The sequence below is a fragment of the Oreochromis aureus genome, linkage group 22 (genome assembly GCF_013358895.1).
Source record: "Oreochromis aureus strain Israel breed Guangdong linkage group 22, ZZ_aureus, whole genome shotgun sequence".
NCBI classification, from domain to species: domain Eukaryota; kingdom Metazoa; phylum Chordata; class Actinopteri; order Cichliformes; family Cichlidae; genus Oreochromis; species Oreochromis aureus.
In genome coordinates this window covers 1360519-1379791 of record NC_052962.1, presented here as the reverse complement: position 1 = coordinate 1379791, position 19273 = coordinate 1360519, and the positions used below count along the sequence as shown (strand labels likewise).

At 41.8% G+C, this 19273-nt stretch overlaps 1 protein-coding gene and 1 long non-coding RNA gene across 4 annotated transcripts in view; one reads left to right on the top strand and one right to left on the bottom strand.

The window, feature by feature from the left end:
• Window positions 1-4923: 4923 nt before the first annotated feature.
• LOC120435684 lies at window positions 4924-18578 on the bottom strand. 2 transcript variants are annotated; one of them, XR_005609835.1, is made up of 5 exons: window positions 18361-18578; window positions 16544-16698; window positions 5378-5508; window positions 5159-5289; window positions 4924-5067 (listed from the first exon to the last, which is right to left on the bottom strand). It is a non-coding gene; the product is annotated as an uncharacterized LOC120435684 (long non-coding RNA). The 2 variants fall into 2 exon arrangements; XR_005609834.1 differs by lacking the exon at window positions 18361-18578 and adding an exon at window positions 17212-17337.
• The window catches only part of thrb (thyroid hormone receptor beta), a 112362-nt gene continuing 110477 nt past the window's right edge, over window positions 17389-19273 (top strand). Inside the window, exon 1 of one of the 2 annotated variants that reach the window (XM_039605528.1) lies at window positions 17389-17726. The gene's annotated coding sequence lies outside the window, so the exon portion shown is untranslated. The remainder of the gene's footprint in view (window positions 17727-19273) is intronic. The other variant, XM_039605529.1, reaches the window with a different exon arrangement.

The following is a 19273-nucleotide window of genomic DNA, read 5'->3' as shown; positions in this document are numbered from 1 at the left end:
TTGGGGTACCAACTGCTTTAGCTCAGCTTATTAAGTAAAAGACCTGGTGTCAGTGCTGACACCAGGTCTTTTGAGTCTGTGAAGTCTGTTTTGTTTTTTGTTTTATCAGTTTTGTTGCTGGGATTTCCTTATATTCTTTTTTGAATTGCCATTACAATCATAACATATGAGGTGTTTCTTTGTTTTTTGCTGTTGTTAATTGAAATATAAAATTTTAGGTTTTTGTAAATAAATACAGACACACTATTTATTCTGACCATATAGATATGAGCTTAGAAATATGAGGTTTGATTCAAGTAATTTTGTGCCAAAAAAAAAATATTTAACAACCCTTCTAATTCCACATTTTTCAGTATTTGAGTGGAGAACAGTTCCTGTGTATCAACACTTGATGGTAGCAGCTGACCATGGATTTCATGTTATAAAGTTTGACACGGTATCACCAGATAAAACCATTTGTACCATAAAGCTGCCACACAAGCAAATAACATATGTGACCACCTCCTGTTTTATATGTGCTTATACCCTTCAGTCAGGAAAGACACTGTCATAAACGATCTGAAGTAAGAGTGTGTGTGTGTGTGTGTGTGTGTGTGTGTGTGTGTGTGTGTGTGTGTGTGTGTGTGTGTGTGTGTGTGTGTGTGTGTGTGTGTGTGTGTGTAACAATAAACAGCAAGATTCATAGATATCTCAATGGGTCAGAAGTCCTACTTGTGTCTTTAATAGATTTGTGGGCTTAATCAAACCCAGCAGATAATAAATGCGACCAATCAATAACCACATGCTTTGAACGTCTTGATGCATTCTCAATCATCCAGGAAAGTAAATCTCCAAAAGTGGAATCTGTTCATCTGGACGTAGCGTTTTGTGGGAGAAACGTTTCGTCACTCATCCAAGTGACTTCTTCAGTCTCAGCTGACTGCAGGTTTCCCCAAACCTTATAAACAGTACATTTGCATAATGACTGAAACCAGCCCACTGAAGGTTCAGATATGTGGATGACACCTGGGTGAAAATCAAATCTCAGGACGTACTACATTTCACGGATCACATTAATTCGGTGAACCGACACATCAAATTCAGCAGGGAGGATATGAAAAGTGGCAGGTTAGCCTTCTTAGACTGTGAGATTTCCATCAGTAATGGGGGACATCTAAAAGCTGACGTGTACCGTAAACCTACACATACGGATCAGTATCTAAGGTTTGACTCTCATCATCCACTGGAGCACAAACTGGGTGTCATCAGGACGCTACAACACAGAGCGAACACCATCCCCACTGACACAGCGGCCAGGGAGGCAGAAGAACAGCACATCAAGAAGGCCCTGAGTAAATGTGGTTATCCCAGCTGGACTTTTGTCAAAGCTGGGAAGGCACCTAAAGAAAGCTCCAGCCGATCCAGGAGAGAAGGACAACCGCTGCCCAGGCGAAAACCTGTAGTGATCCCATATGTGTCAGGAGTATCGGAGCAGCTGAGACGCATTTTTTCTAAACACCGGGTCTCTGTGGCTTTTAAACCCCAAAATACGCTGCGCCAAAAACTGGTCCACCCCAAGGATCGGGTCCCCCGACACAAACAGAGTAACATAGTGTACGCTGTTAAGTGCCAGGAGGATTGCCAGGATTTATACATCGGGGAAACCAAACAACCTCTAGCGAAGCGGATGGCACAACACAGAAGAGCAACCTCATCAGGCCAGGACTCTGCAGTTTATTTACACCTACAGGCCAGTGGACACTCTTTCAATGATGAGGATGTACACATCCTGGACAGGGAAGAACGCTGGTTTGAGCGCTGGAGTCAAGGAGGCCATTTACGTGAAAAGGAAAGACCATCTCTGAATCGAGGAGGGGCCTAAGGGTACATCTGTCACCATCTTACAATGCTGTGATTGCAGCCATTCCCCAACTCTCTGTGAATGGGACTCATGGCCATTGATCAGTGTTCTTTGATCAGTGGGTTTTGGTCAGTGATTGTTGATCAATGGTCATGGGAATTTGCATAATTATGATTAAGGAACTGACCTCACAGCCCATTGTTCCTTCAGTGGGCTGGTTTCAGTCATTATGCAGATGTCCTGTTTATAAGGTTTGGGGAAACCTGCAGTCAGCTGAGACTGAAGAAGTCACTTGGATGAGTGACGAAACGTTTCTCCCACAAAACGCTACGTCCAGATGAACAGATTCAACTTTTGGAGACACATGCTTTGAACACGGTTCCAGAACATAGTTGGGACATATGCCATGTTTCCAAGACCTTGCATAATAGGGCATTGTGTGTCCTCATGTCCACACTTGACATGTTTATTACCTGAGTCAAATACTTTGAAAGATGGAACAATGTCTTACTCTCTCTTTCATTTTGTTTATATTGAAGATTTTAAAAAATACCTTAATCGAATTACAAGATGGTCTTCATGCAGTCAAACATGAAGATTTTCTGTAAGTTGTACAGTTTGTAAGTTTAGTAAATTTATTCATCTAAATGTGTTTAGAAATTAAATATGACAGCAAAACTAAGTTTGATGTCTGTTACATTCACAAGAACGTCAGGACCGAAATCAGCAGAAAACCATTCAGCCAACATTAGATTCTTCTTCTTTTAGACATGTGTGCTTGTATTTTTCTCATATTTTTAAAGTTTTCAACCTTATTCAACACAAATGTATAATGTGGGGAATCTCTTCAATCCTCTTTCAACTCTGCTTCCACTTACGTTCATCTACAGCAGGGGTGCCCAATCCCAGTCCTCGAGAGCTACTGCCCTGCAGCTTTTAGATGCGTCCTTGTTCCAGCACACCTGAATCAAATGAATGGCTCGTTATCAGGGCTTTGCCAGACTTGATGGCATACCGAATTGGTAATCCAACTATTTGATTCAGCTGTGTTGGAGTAGGGATGCATCTAAAAGCTGCAGGACAGTAGCTCTCGAGGACTGGGATTGGGCACCCCTGATCTACAGATAGCTTTTAATATTCATTCAAATGTTTTCTGCCTCTAGAAAAACTGACTAATGACAAAAGAACAAAAAGAACAAAAGAACATTTTAAAGAATGTACATTAAATGAAAGAGGTTGTTCAATTGGTGGAATATGAGGCACTGGCAGACTTTGAGAAGGAGGTTCTTCAGTTGGTGGAACATCACACACTGGTGGCCGCACTGGTTATCTAGAGTCACCAAAGCGGCCGGGGCGCCTCCGAGAGGACACCCCGCATGGGTTTTGGGTCTGATAAATGCACGCATACCCGGAGGGTCAGCTCTCGTTTGCATGTATTAGCTCTAGAATTGCCACAGTTATCCAAGTAACGGATGAGCGATCAAAGGAACCATAAGTGATTTAATGAGCCATTCGCAGTTTCACTGTACCGGCCGCGTGTACTTAGACCTGCATGGCTTAATCTTTGAGACAAGCATATGCTACTGGCAGGATCAACCAGGTAGCCCCTCGAGTGGCGGCACAGCTGTGTGCGTGCTCATTCTGGGCTACTGAGCCCTCCGAGGCCCCTTGCAGGGCCCTGACCAGGCTGAGGCTTTCCGGACGCAGACGGACCGGGTGGTCCCCAGTGTTTGTGGCTGGGGGATGCCCGGTCTCCGAGTGGGCAGGGTTTGAGAAACCGTGTGTGCTGGAAGGGTGCCTTCTCTGAGTGTAAAACAATGCTTAGAAAACACTGGAGTGTGGACAGGACTAATGCATAAATTGGAAGCCTGACAGCATCTGGTATATATACACATCTTTGGCCATTTGGATAAACTGGCCCTTTAAACAACCCAGAGGGAGAGACCTGTGTAATCTCTAGGGTCTAAAGCCCCACAGCTCCATAACAATAACAATAATATTAATAATAATACCCTGAATAATTAACGCATGAATCATCATCGCTGATTCACAAGCTCCCGATTCGATTCGGGGATATTTTGCCTCAGACAGTCAGAAATATTATAATTCTGATCATTTATCAGTACATATTCATATTTTTATATCTATAAAAAGAAAGCTGACACTTGTGAGACTTTATCAGAGGTGTAAGCAGCAGATGCCCTTGTGCCAAAGAAACAGAGCATAAAACAGAAAAAACATGAAGGAGATTTTCCTGTCCTGTCTTTTTATAGCAGATAACCTTAAAAATATTCTGCAGTAGAACAAAAACAGAAGAAAACCATGAATCAACATATAAACATTACCTGATGCTGCTGAAGTGAAGCAGAGCAAAGTTACAGAGGTTTTATTGGAGACACAGCAAAGTGTTTTGCAATTTGGCATCATTTTAAAAAGTTTAAATTTCTTCAGTATTGAACAGCAGAAATGAGGCTTTCTGCTCGAAAGTCAGTAAATTTAAAAAAAAAAAAAAAAAAAAAAAAAACAGCGGCTGACAGCGCTGTGAACAACGGTAGACTTGTGCATAATAAGCAAGTGAATAATGCAGAAAACAGATTTTTAGATGGGAAACTTATCTTAAAGTACACACAGAGAGAGAGAGATGTGCAGGAAGTGTGATTTTATCCTGGTGGAAGCAAAACAGCAAAAGTCAGACAGCTCATTGGCTGTATCCCAATTCAGGGTCTGCAGCCTTTACGCAGCCTCAACGGTCCTCAAGGGCCGCGTACTCAAAGACCGCTAGGGCCGGAAGTGCGAGGCTTGTGAAATAGGACAGTCTAGCCTCCGTTGCGCTGCCCAGGTTGCCTAGCAACCATGATACCTGGAAACGTGTAGTTGACAGAAATGAAGGAGAACATATTTTGTTCATTTGTTTCTACACGAGCTTTGTGTGATTTAATAAGCATCTGAGGCTGAGACCACAGGGCTGTAAAACATGATTGTTGGCCTTCATATCTGTACTGAACAGTCATTTTAAGATTAGCTAGTAAATTGTTATGCTAAGTAAACGGACTCTATGGCAGAACACACAGAAACGCAGAAAATGCAGGAAGTGCTGTTTATTTACAGTGTCCAACTTATTTACACGGGATGGAATATGTACGCCGACAAATAAACGGAGGGAAACCAGAGAAGGGAGCTGACACGCATTCTGAGGGAAAGGGGTAACCCGCACACGCAGGGTGGATCTATGGAAAAAGGAAAAACGTAACTTTAGGAAAGGATGCCAAACGACCGGTAAGAAACGACAATAAACATGGGGAGAGTTGGAGAGCTCACTTGTCACACTGGCTGTACAGACTCGGGCGAGGATTCCCGGGAAGTAGAAGAAATGCTGAGATCTATCCCCGTAGAGATCCCGGAAATGCGGCTTCACAAACAGCTGACAGGTAAGCGGGTGATAGATCCAGCTGAGGATACAGGACAACAGGAAAGTAAACCAAATCCAAGACATAGGTTGGCCGTATGCACACCGCAGAGAATTAATAAACAAGTTACCACTCGGGGAGGTGGCAATACTCCGACACCAGACGTCTGTTGCGCCGCTCCTAAATAACGCTCCATCAAATGACGTCTGATGTACCGCCGGTGTGTCAGCATCCCGTGACACACCACCCCGCCTACCTGTGCTGAAAACAGAAGCAGACCCCGTGACACCACACCAGAGAAACCCCACCAATTCCTAATATAAATATCAATTAGTTAATGATGTTCATGAGACTAAAGTCAGTGTAAATATGATATGGCCAATATTATAGTTATTTATTAATCATTATTAGTTTTTACAGCAGTGAGTTTGAAGTCTCAAATCAAATCACTTTTATTGTCACATCACATGTGCAGGTACACTGGTACAGCACATGTGAGTGAACTGTGTCAAACACTGAGCTTCAGTAAAGATTCAAGTTGCAGTTATTTATATTTCCTATCACCTTAAATCTTCACTCAAAGACAAATATCTCTGACAGTGCATATACAGATGTATTATATGAGACAAATGTTGTTCCTTCGGTATGTTGGCATTACTAAATTTGGCTCAATGCTTACATACATGTGTAAAAAGCAAATGTACGAGCTGTGATAACTGTTTCTGATAGAATGAAGATCAGACTGATATATGAAATATTCCTTTATTGGGTGAGAAAATCAGACCATGTCAGAACTGCTTTAAGTCATACAGAATAGATATCAGAGCCTTAAACAGGCTGACTTCTGCTAAATGGGTCAAACTGGGCAGAAAGTCTACAAACACATAACATCCTTATAGAATATGATGTAACACTATAGATCAACTTAGCTCAGAATATATAAAGCATATAAACAATTACAGCAATATGATGCAACAAACACAGCAGTGCTACTAATCCAAAATACTCAAAGCTTCATAGAACTGAAACAAACATTTATTTTTAGCTCCATTCTGCTGCTGATACATACTTTAGGTTTCTGAATATTAAACTTGTTGCTGCCTTTCATAGTGTGTAACTTGAAGGCCCTGAGTACTTTCTCCCACACTGAAAACACTGGGATGATAACATTATTTGAACATTACCTAATAAGACTGATTCAGCACAGACAATTAGTTATGTTAAACTTTTCTAGCAGTCCTTCACAAACAGGGAACAGTCTGTCTATTCTCTCCATCTGTCAGCTGCTGCTGGCTCTTCCTCCTCCTCTTCCTCACACACTGCTGAGTTTGTCCTGGTGGATCATCAGGGTGCAAAGCCTCACAGATGATGTGCAGCAGTGGGTCCCTCAGCCTGTCCTCACTCTGGACACTTGCAGTTGTCACACATGGAAATCAAATGTGTGATAAGCTGCAGGATTCAAACACAAGTGTAACTTATAAATACATGTTCATACTTTTATTCCACAATCAGAGAGAAGAAACAGAGAGAGAGTGCAGGACAGACAGACAGGTGACAGTCTCAGGTGTACACACTGCTACAAAACAGCACAAGAGAAGGAGGATTTAGTGTTTGTGTTATTACGAGTGCTAAACAAGAAGAGTTCCCAGATGGTCCAGTGGACACATGTGTGACTCCTGTGATTAAAGCATCTTTCTTTCAGCTTAACGAGTGAACCGTCAGCTCGTTCAAACACACGTTAAAGTCCGTTTGGCTCGACACCACCGAACAGAGGCAGCAATATAACATAGCTAACATTAACAGTGCAGTGAATCCTGCTTGTGCCGTCATATTCAGGACTGCAAACCGAGCAGCATCACTGACTTTCAGCTTGTTGTGTTTGTGGATATATGACTGACTTTAATTATCCATAAAATCATCACATTCTCTGTAAGATTAAGGTCAACTAGTGTATTATTATATTTTAAATGCTTTAAAACAAAGTAAACGCTGAAAGTACAAACATCGCTAATGTCACATAACTTTGCCGACATGTGGCCAACAGTAGTGTTTTAATGTTCCTCATTATTAAACATTTGCACATAAAAAAGTGACATCATATTCAGTACTTACGTTTAACAGTTTACTCTTTGGCCGCTCCGCTTCTGCCATCTGCGGCAAAATTATCCACACCGACTGCCGCGCTATGAATTGTGGGATATGTTGGGCCACGAATTCTACACCGCCACAGCCTTAAAATTCAGGGAAATGAAGGACGCATTTGAGAGCATTTCGAGCAGCCTTTGAATTGGGACAGCCTTCGGCGCGTCGCTGTGACGTAATCGGCCTTAAAATGCTGCCTTTAAGGCTGCAGACCCTGAAATGGGATACAGCCGTTGATTCTGAAGCTGCAGGTTTTGTCTCTCCAACCAAATTTGACTAAACCAGCTCACTGATTCTGATGCGTCAGCGGGTCCGCGCTTTGTGTTCAGGTCTTTGTGCAGAATCCATGTGCCTGCTCTCATTTACGTTTATAGCTGTTTGGTGGTTGTCGAAATTTGGTGAGGTTTAACCTGAGATTCTGGTGTTTCTGGCAAAATAAATTTATATTTAAAAATCAATTCAGGATTTTAATGAATCGATATCATTTTATTCAAGCTAGAATCGATTTTAATCGGAGAATCGATAATCAAAACCCACCCCTATTCACAGGAGTTCAGGAGTGAGCCATGAAAGTGATGCTGCATTAGAGTCTGTCTCTGGACTGGCTGTTTGCTGCTCTGTGAGTTCAGCAGGAGGTGAACCCACAGCTTGGGGCGACTCCTTGGTGAGTGGAAGGATCATACTTCAGGTTCAATATTACAGTTACGTTCTTGCTGGTCTGAACCTCAGACAAGAAGTGGTCAGAAGAATTGAGTCAGCTTTTTGAAGTTCTGCTACAGAAAGAGAACTAAGGCAGCCACACCTACACCTGTGCCTGACAACACATGTTAATGATTTGTCTTCTCAGTGTTTCCATAATATTTCTGGTTGCTAAATACAAATAAAAGCAGAAAATTCAGTTTTCAAAATTCAATACTAAAGTCCAACATTATGAAAAGTTACTCCAAACAGTGTACAAAGGATTTTTTCTGTCCACCAAAGTAAATATGAGTCAAGAGGTTTTTGTAACTTTAACGGCAGTCAGAATTACCAGTGTTAGCAGAGCTACCTACCTACTGTAGCTGACTGCAGTCTGCAATCTACGGGCATCTAATGGTGAAATCCTGTAACTTTAATAATGCTTGAAAATAGGCCAGGCGCTGCACTGCTTCAGCCTGAGCCTCTTCGGTCAGCACACAGTCTGTTTCTGACCTTCAGCACGATGGTGCTGTGGCTTTTGTTTGCTTTGTTTTGTTTTTTTAAACACACTGTACTACACTGTACATTGTAATTACTGTAATTCCAATGTCTGAAAGATTACTCTAGAGCTTCAAAGTCTATTTTTGGACACAAAAACCATTAACTGAAGTATAAACGAATGTGCTCCAAGGTTCGGTCAGAGCCCACACTGGGTCAGGATGAAATTAGATTTAGTCACTATCTGCAGCAAATCAATTCAATTTACCACCAGAACTAACAAATATTTCTATAATTAACACACTTTCCATTGTGTGAAGACATCATTAAGACATCTGCAGGGATGTGTTATGTGCTCACTGCAGTTAGAGTAGTGTTACTAGAAATATTAAGACCGAAATGGCAACAATACATTTTAAAGATAAGATAAGATAAGATAAGATAATTCTTTATTGTCATTGCACAGTCATACATAGTACAGTAGTACAATGAAATTGGAAAAACTGTCCTACGTCGGTACTACATATAACACAATACGACACGATATGACACATCACAACGCAACACAAACAACACAACACAGTATATTAACTTAGAAATAAAAAAGAAGAATAAGTGTATTTGTATTGCACACTGTTATTATTGCACATTAATTATTATTGCACCTTGTTATAAATATAAATATTACTATTGTTATTGTTTTAAACATTGTTACCTCCCCCTAAAAAAAGTCCAGGCAGGTAGCCAATCAGGTCAGCTATTTGCACTGATCAGGGCTATTGCCCTGTTGTAAAAGCTGTCCTTGAGTCTGTTTGTTCGGGACCTCAGCAGCCTGAACCTCCTGCCAGACGGCAGCAGCTTAAACACCCGGTGTCCTGGGTGTGTACAGTCTCGTAGGATGCTGCGTGCCCTCTTGAGACAGCGAGTGCTGTACAGGTCCTTCAGGGAGGGAAGAGGATGTCCAATGATTTTTTGGGCCATATTGATATTGATAAAGGGCCTAATGACTAAAATACACTCACTGGCCACTGTTTCAGGTACACTTGCTCACCTACTCATTAACACAAATATCTAATCAGGTGGTCACGTGGCTTGAAATCAGTGCATTTAGAGGTGGGAAGTACAAAATTCGGGTATCTGTACTTTACTTAAGTTTTTTTTTCTGACTACTTTTTACTTTTACTGCCTAAGTTTTTAAACAAGTACCTTTACTTTGTACACTTTATATTTTCAAAACAGGCTCGTTACTTCTGCGTTAACCCGTTTGGGTTGAGTTATTATTTCCTCACTGCGAGCCTCCAAACATCAAACCAATTTGAGCATAAACACTAACATATGAGAGGCAGTCCTGGTCATGTAATAACCAGCAGAGGATGTGGCACAAGCCAAAGTCAGGGGTTAAAGGTGGGATGTTTTTTTGTTGTTGTCGTTTGTTTGTTTGTTTTGCCACGACACAGGAACAGCTGCAGGTGTCCGTAACCTGCGACTGCGATACTACTGCATCTAGCTAGCGGTACTGAAGAGGAGCGAGCATAAAGGGAGTAACATTTCTGAAGTGGGAGGTAATTTCAAATATAACGTTTCTATCAGCTCAACAAACAAAAACTGTTGTCTCACAGTGTGCTGCAGCTAAAGGTCCAGCTGCTGTAGTTCACAGGGAGAGAAGACAGAGAGCTAACTTCACTCAGAGATGGAGAAAGATAAAAAATAAAAAAAAACAGGAGAGGAAGAAGAGAGCTTAGATTTAAAGGTTATATCTATATTATCTTATTTTTATTGGGTTATATTTTAGTATAGTTTTTGAGTTCAGGAGAATATTATCTAACGTTAGATGTACCGGCATTGTTGTGTGCCAGGCATAGATTAATTAAATTAATTAATTAAAGTTAAAAAACTTACTAAAAATACTACTGTTAAAAAAACACTCCAGTAAAAGTAGTGATTCAACCTTTACTGTACAGACTCTGAAATGTACACAAAGTAAGAAAGTGAAAAGTAGCTCATTGCAGGAGGTTTCTATTTTAGTGCACAGCTAACTGAACCTTGTGCAAACATAATGAAATAATATCAGTAGATGGGAATACAACCTTTAGTCTTTGTAAATTAGAATTATACTCAGCTTGAATCTGATGAAAAAAAAGGAAAATCATATATAGATATATATCTATATATGATTTTATATATGTTGCCTACGTTGTAGAGGGTGACTTTGCCTCTAAACTTGAATATGTGAACAGTTAAAGTGGATTCAGCAGGTGGGGAAACCTAAAAATGGTTGTAATGGCTCAGCGTGGGAAACAATCAAACTCACAATAATTTCTATTGAGTAGATTTTCTTAGTGTACAGGCTGCGATCAGCTGATCAGATGTACACACATGAATTCATCCAGATGTGAGCAGATGTTTCCTGAGCTGTCCTGGCTCATTTCCACCCTCTACACTGACAGTACATTGTTTATGCCGTCTGTTTTCTAGATGGTATAAAGTTGGTATGAATGTAGAATTCAGTCAGTGGATCTCAGCATCATCAGCTAAAATTCATATGAATCTCTGCGACACTGGATGTGACCTAACTGTCCGTGAAACCACAGCCACTGTGCAGCAGTCACACGCTGTTCTTTACTTTAAATCAATTTGTTCTCATGTAAATGTGTTTTCTTCCAACAGGATATCTGGCAATCACAGCATTTATCAATATTTAACAATGTTTGCACATTTAACAAAATCCAAAAACACACCTTTGATTACTGAACTGCATTCGTGTCATCAACGAATCTGAGTGAACATTTCTCCTACATTGACATTGTGGGGTCTTACAATATAAAGTGGATTGAGACAAGATTTGTTGAATAAAGCTGAAGGGATCTAAAGAAGGTGTTCCTGAAATCTGGGTTTATTAGACCAGGATGGATGGATGACCACAGCCCTCTCAGCACAGGGCTGACAGGACTTTTCCCCATATAATAAATAAAACACTGAATATATTAAGACAGATTACTATACCAAACTTACAGCACTACAATTCAAAGTGTTTGTTCTGATGAAGGCGTTTAAACTGTAAACAGCAGCGTAGTGAATAAGGATCTGTGTCCACACGTCTCCTGTGTCCACTAATCCTCAGCAGTCACAACGCTCAAACGCCATACTCCAAAATCCTCAGTGCAGCTTTTTCTCCACTGTGCTCAAGATGCTCTCAGCTGTTTAAGTTTGAAAAGTTTGACATATTTCACAACCAATAAATGTTAGAGAAGCCTCTGAAAGCGAGGTCACAGTTACTTCCCAAGCAAAAACCTCTGCTTGTGCTCACATAAATCGCAACAAATAATAGGACAAAACTGCAAAGTGACACAAGAGAGTAGGGGAAGAGCAAGCATGAAGTGAGACAGTGTGTCTCTGTGTACATGTGTGCACACATGTACACGGTACCGCTCTATAAACACAAATGTGAATCTCAAAGGAGAATAACAGAGAGCACAGATTTAAACCATGCAGAACAGAAGCTGTGACTCAAAGAAGGTGGTGAGAAGATGACTGGACTAGAGTAACGATGACAGTATTGAGATGGACAGCGTGGGAAAATGGTAGCGGTGTAATGAATAGACTAGCAGCCGAACAAGCAGGCGATTACAGATCTTTTTTAACTAACTCGAGAGGCCAAAGCAATATCTGCCTGGAAGTCAAGAATGTGCTCCTATCACCCCAATTGGTCCTGGAATGTGGAAGGCTAGAGTGCTATTTATAAACCCTCAACAGAAATGAAAACGTCTCCCCTATGCAGCTGTGCAAAGAACAGAGGTGTTCTGGGCACTAAATACAGGATGAACTGTGCCTTATACTAATTTAGCTAAGGGAAGCTACCAGTCCACTTTTTTAATTGTTTCCAATATCTCAAGTATCTCTCTATTTAGAAAGTTTTACATTTTTGTTGATAAAGAACAGTCTCTGAAATTGTTACATTATGTCTACACTGTAGCTCCCAGAACACTTAATTTGATGGATTTTCTATTCAAACTGATGAACACAAATAACTAAATGCTGTAACAAGAGGTTACACATGTAGCTGTGGCCTATGGGACCACCAGCTGATGGACTCAGTACCATACTTTAAAGTCCAGCTTACTTAATGTTACCCTCTCATGGCTGCTGGTCTGACCACATCTATAAAAGCCAGTATTAAGTTCTTGTTGAACCCTTGGTACAGTCATGCAGTGGTTAGCACTGCCAGCTCACAAAGTGCTGGGTTCAAATCTGCCATCTGGCTGGGTCTGTGTTTTTAGCTGCTAAATGTGTCATGTCTGCTTCTTTATTATAAAAATAAGACTGACATTAAAATACCAGTGTCTTAAAAAAATCTCGAGTCATGTGGTAAACTGTGGAGTGAACAAGGTGATGAGCATGGTCACCTCTTAATTCTGTCAAGTTTCTTAGAGCTCACCTTACAATGAAATGCCTGTTGGACAACATGATACATGACCTGATACATGATGCAGCATTTTGTCAAGCATTAAATAGATATCTCAGGATTACATCATCAGGTTGGCCAAGCAAACTATCAGGGGCATTTATACATTTATGGTTAATGTCAGTTGACCTGCATCATCATCTGTGAAACAACTGGGTAAGGTGTGTGTGTGTGTGTGTGTGTGTGTGTGTGTGTGTGTGTGTGTGTGTGTGTGTGTGTGTGTGTGTGTACTGGTCTAGAGGGATGTGTTGATGTTGACTGTAACACCATTTGACAGCTCCCAGAACAAAATGCCCTAGTTGCCAAAAGGACTCAACTGCACACAGATACTTTATAGGTGAAGAAGATCAGAGGGAAGATGGGTTCATGAGGTCAGCTGCTGACTGCATTAAAAGGCTTGTTAACTTAGTTTGTTAAGTTAACTTTACAAGGGTTAAGGGTTATGATTTCAGAAACCCTGAAAACTCTGTCCATATGTAACAATAATAAATCTAAAAATCTAAACTTACAGTAAAATTTAAGTTAAATTATAACAATGGCCAGACAACTGTCATTGAGTTTAGGACTAGAACTGAACTAGACAGAAATAAACCAAGAATTTGCATGCTTATGCTCTCAAGAGACACAGCAGAACCCACAAGAAATGTGGAAACAGAAGCCTTCCTAGAGCAGGCTTTTCTTAGTGGAGTTTTATCAGCAATGACCGCCCAAGCAGCTCGATAGCTAAGGAGGCTTCATGGCCGTCACACCAGCAAATAGGCCCTATATTGACAAATTAACCAGATTTTCTCAAGAGATCACAAAAGTCTACACACCAACATTATCATGTGTTTAAAGCTTTGAGTTTTCTCCTCCACAGTTGTTATTGAGGCCATCTGCCTGAACTGTAAGTCTTGACCTGAATCCAAAAGGATAAATTATTATTTTTTTAAATGATTATTGTTTAACTGGACAGCTGAACTATGTGAGGTGGTGAAAAGATTGCAATTTACCATTATATCCTGATTATATCGCTATATAATAGTGAAGTCACTTATGCTGTTGGATGTGCACAAATACAAGCAACACTGTGTCATGGTGCTGGGTCCGGTGACCTAGTGTTCATGTTTTTTTGAGTTTTGTTAATATTCTTTGGTTTTGTGTCAGTCGTGGTTTTGGTTCTCTTTATGTGTTTGTGCTTATGTTATAGTTTTTTTTTCTGTCTCTGTGTCATCCCGGTGTTTCTCGTTTTTAGTGTCTCCATGTTCCAGGGGCCCTCTCTGTCTCTTCAAATCAGTCACACACATGAATGTATGGACTGGGAATCTAAAAACTGTTTCCCAAGAGACTTTGCTTTTATCTGAAATCCTGCTTGAACCTTCTCCCCTGTCCATCTGTGTCCCTGATCCCTGGGCAGCTCGGACGCAGCTCCTCCCTGCACCTCTACCACTTCCTCAGGTAGGAACAGCTGGCGTTCAGTCGTTTGCGGCTCCCCAGGTGAGGGCAATCATAAGCCAGTCCTCCTCTGTACCCGTGCCTGTTTCTCAGGTGGAAGCGGGTGGTGTCTGGTGGGTCCCTGCAGCTGTGTCCAAGGCAAGGGCAGCTGTGACCCCATCCTCTCCCACACCAATATTTCTTCCATGGGTGTAAGTGGCCGGCACCCAGCTAGCTCCTGCGTCTGCTTTGGCTCCTAGGGGGAGGGCGGTCAGGACCCAGCCCATCCCTGCACCCATACATGCTCTTTGGGTGGGGGCAGCTGTTGCTTGACCAGTCCCGCCACCCACACCAGATCCCAGGAAGAAGATGGCCAATCCTCCACAGAAATGTTTTCTTCCTGTGGCATCTAGAGGCTCAGGAGAGCCTGTCCAGTGTCATGTCACATCGGCTGGAGGCTCAGGTCAACCCGTCCAGAATCCGGCCACGCCAGGCTGGGGGTTCAACTGAGCCTGCCCAGTCTCCTGCGGCCTCCACACCGCCACCTGCTCCAGCGACCAAGGTGGTGGGTCCGACTGCACCCGCGCTCATGGACCTGCACGCCGCCAGGACCTGCTCCGCTCAAGTTGGAGGTCTGCACACCATTAAGACGTGCTCCACCCGAGCAGCCTGGGGTCGTCGCCCATCTGGCCCAGTTGGCCATCAGGACCTGCACGTCCACGTCCTGCCAGGACACGTACTCTGAGCCACTGACCGTAAGGATTTTAGGATGGACAATGAATTAATTATTTATCCATTTTTTCATTTAAGAAAATGTTTTCTTTAAAAAAAATAAAATCAAATATGGCATGTAAATACAAAGGGGTTGTTTTTTTGACAAATGAAACAGATGATGGATGAAATATTCTTTTTTGAATATTTATTATTGCTCAAGTATTCTTATCTGATTATTCACTGGAATATTGAATAGATCAAATCAAATCAGATCAACTGCATGATCAGATTGTGATGTGGATTTTAGATGCTAGGCCAAAACCCTGGGATGTTTCTTTGTGGTGAGGGGTATTTCCTTACAGGTTCAAGTGACCACCCTCACTGAGTATGCTTGGGTGATGTGCTTGGTCTTCAGCAATATACAAAATAACAAAGTGTCCCAAAAAAAACTGTGCAACACCAGAAAGAACAGAACAATGTAGGCGCACAACAGTGCAATAGGAAAGTGCAACAATGACAGTGGGTTGTGCAAAAAAACTGAGCATTGTGCAAAAGGTACTGAGATGTATAAAGGTGTGTGTGTGTGTGTGTGTGTGTGTGTGTGTGTGTGTGTGTGTGTGTGTGTGTGTGTGTGTGTGTGTGTGTGTGTGCATCAGTCCAGTCTCTGAGTGTTCAGCAGTCTGACGGCCTGTTTCGTAGTCTGGCCCGAATGCTCCGGTACCTCTTGCCAGAAGGCAGCAGGGTGAAGCCTTACATGGTTTAAGGCAAGTCAACTAACTGAGGTTAAGAGTCTGAAGAGAGTGTGAAAGCAAAAGTGAAAAAAAGCTGGTTTAATATAATTACAAGAATTGCAAACTGGAGCTTTTGGAGTGACGCTGACTCTTCTCATCAGTGAAAATGAGACCTTAAAAATGCTGTGCAATCTGACTATATGCTTGAAGTGATCTACAGGAATTAAGAACAAACACTACTTCGCTAGAAGCAAAATCCTTGTGAAAGCTGTGATAAGTGCCAAGCCAAGTCTTTTGTACAAACCACAGTTACACTGATCACTAACCAAAGCCCACATGTCACTGACTCTTAGTCTTAAAATGGTTAACAGATCATTTACAGTTGTATGAATCGTCCCTGTCAAGCTCTGATCAGACAGAATTCTGTCCAAGGTTTGAATATTCAGTCCTGCAAAAAATTCATTTAAAACTATTAATAACATAGTAGATGCACCTGTGGTATAAATGTGAAACTCATCAGTAATTTTCAGACCTCTTTGACCTTGACACCAAAGTACCTGAGATGAATCTATGGTAATAATTTCAAACTTCTGCATTGTCTCGTTCTCAAATGTTGACATTTACCAGATTTTCAGAAAACTTGACCTCTGATCTTTACCTTGAAGCTGTGGTAACTAAGATTCAAACTCATCCAAGACTTTAGTAGATCCACCTGTAGTGTCGATTTCAAACTCCGATGTCACCTCGCTCTCCAGTCATTACACTCACAACTTGGGGGGGTTGCCCGCCCACCTGGCACGGTGAGGAGGATCCCTGCAAAAAGGAAAGGAGTGAGCGACAACCCAAAATGTTATATTTCTGGTAAAAAGAGTAACTTTTAAAGTCACAAATTTATTACATCACAGTATTTTGACATTCAAGTTCAGATGACCTAATTCTCTATGATACAGCCAGATTAACATGCTTCTTCTCATCAGTGGTTTACTTAAATAGTTTTCACTGTTGTTGCCGCAGTCTGTGAAAACAAGAGCGTTGCTGTGGAAATTCTTCCTTATTTAATGTTCTACATACACACATGAAATAATGAATCAAGTAAATGATAGTTTATGTGAAACAAAGAAACGATTAGAAAACAGTATTCAGGTTTCTGCATAAAGCATTTGTTACATACTTGTGTGCACACGCATAACTTACAAATCTCTGAAAGGATGTATCTATAGAAAGTGACGCAAAAATGACTAAAGTGGAATAGAGTCCAATATATGTGCTATATTTAGGCCAGTGTTGCGTATATATACAGTAGTAGTGTATTACTAAGTAGCCCACCTCACACGAGTGCAGAATAAAGCTGGAGCGGCGTTTCCTGCCCTGTCGGCATGTACCAGGCGGGCCTACTGTACCAGCAGCCAACCGCCATCGAAAAAGAGCGAGGAGAAAAAAACTTGGAGTTTGTAATAAGGGCGAGGCTTATTTCGCTCAGTTCCTGCTCTGCTCTCTAATTCCCCACAGCGTTCAGTCGGAGAGCTGCAATTGTGTCGTCTGTAATGTGTCTGACCTCTTTCTTTTCAGCGTTTGTTTTCGCTTCCACGTTGAAGTTTTCAGCGTCCAGAGCAAACACTGACACAGTCGCTCACACCGTTAGCTCACCCTGCACTCAGTCCACTCCGCGCGCATAGACCTCGCCTGATTTGCACTGGCGCGGGTCATTTCAGGTTAAACCCTGGCGCTGTGTCCCGTTCACTTTAACCGACGGAGATCAACGCTGGTTCCAGTTGAGGCGGAATGCACACCCACTGGGACTCCAAGTGATATTTGGACACGGGCTTCGTCTTGCATATGCGGTATGTTTGTTTTAGAGGGTGGGGTTGGGGGTATTTTTGACAGCAGTCTTGCTATTAACAGCAGCCTCTCCAAAAACTAGCTGTGTGCCACTGTGGTAGCTAAATCGCGGTGCATCGCGCTTCCTAAGCTAATGTTCATATTAATTTTTAACATAGCCGCAAATGTGTTTATGTCCTATGAAGGGACGGCGTATAACGAACTTCATTCACAATTCGTGCAATTCATGTGCCTTGCTAATCGCTAGATTGTTCGTTCGTGGACAAACGTGACTTGGACCTCAGCAGAACTGTCGGGTTCTGTGTAGCAGTTCGGTGCGCAGTTCTTTTTGAAACAGCAACGTTTCATAACAAATATTTAAACATAACAGCGATCTGACCCTGCTCTCCATGTCCACGGCGGCTTGTGTTGTCGGAGTGAGACAGCAGGAATAAAAGAAGAATTTCGCTACAAGTTAAAGTTTTATTCCGTTCCCGGTGCGTTTTACCGTCGCCGAATTGTACACTTGCTTGTAATAATGCAGAAACTTTCATCTACGTTTTTTAATAGTTGGCTAATGTCAACAGAAAGCGAGAGGCCGTGCAGTTGTCAGATATTTGGCTCGAGGTTCTGTCAGGAAAACAGAACAGCACGTACCCCAGAATGGCTTTGATAAGGACTTGAGGGAGTTGCTTTCGGGCCCAAGTTATCGTTTCCCTCATAGCTTAAAGTATCCCACGAGCAATAAGCATGGCTCGGTTTACTTCTGTCACTTGACTTAAACTCATGTATGTCACCTAGATTTCCGCTTTAACCTTTGCTTTCGGTTTAACAACAGGAACTTTCACTCAAGTGTTCAGTTAACATCTGGCGTGTAAAGCAAGCAGACCCCTCCACAGTGCATTAGCGACTTTAGTGTTTGGGATTACATGGAGTCGGCGGCGCTGGATGATTGGCTCTAGTGGAAAGAGTCGTTCCCAAGTTACAAACAAGCGTCACCTGTCCTATGTGCCTTGCCGTAGTGCGATATTCGTTTAACAAGCTGTAGTGATACCTTCACGGACTGTTAGAGAGGGCGGGGGGTGCTAACGCGTGCAAGGCTGAGCGAGAGAGCTGATTGTGGGAATTTGTGTTCGTTTGTTTTTGTTTCGTTTTTGCCTTGATGCTGGGATGAGAGGCTTTATGGGCTGCACAGCACTTAGTATATGACTGCAGCTGTTGTTCCAAGTAAACAGTTACTCCATTAATTCAAGTAAAAACGTTGTCTCTGTGCCCAAAACATCGAAAGATCATTTCAATTATAGAATTCGGAATTAACAGACATTTTCAAGCACGATACGTTTTATTTCAAAAAGGGAGAAAGTAAAGGAAGCAGTGGTTTTGAATGAATGGTATTTAAGGTCATTCTGTCTTTGGGACTTTTTGCAAGAGCGTGTGAGGACAGTATCTAGTCACTTGTGATATCAGTATATCCAATCTGCACTGTATGTAGTTTGCAGCAGAACTAGCTACAGCAAATAGATGTAATGTGTTGGTTGGTTGTTGTTAAGCATTTGATGTGTGCATTGAA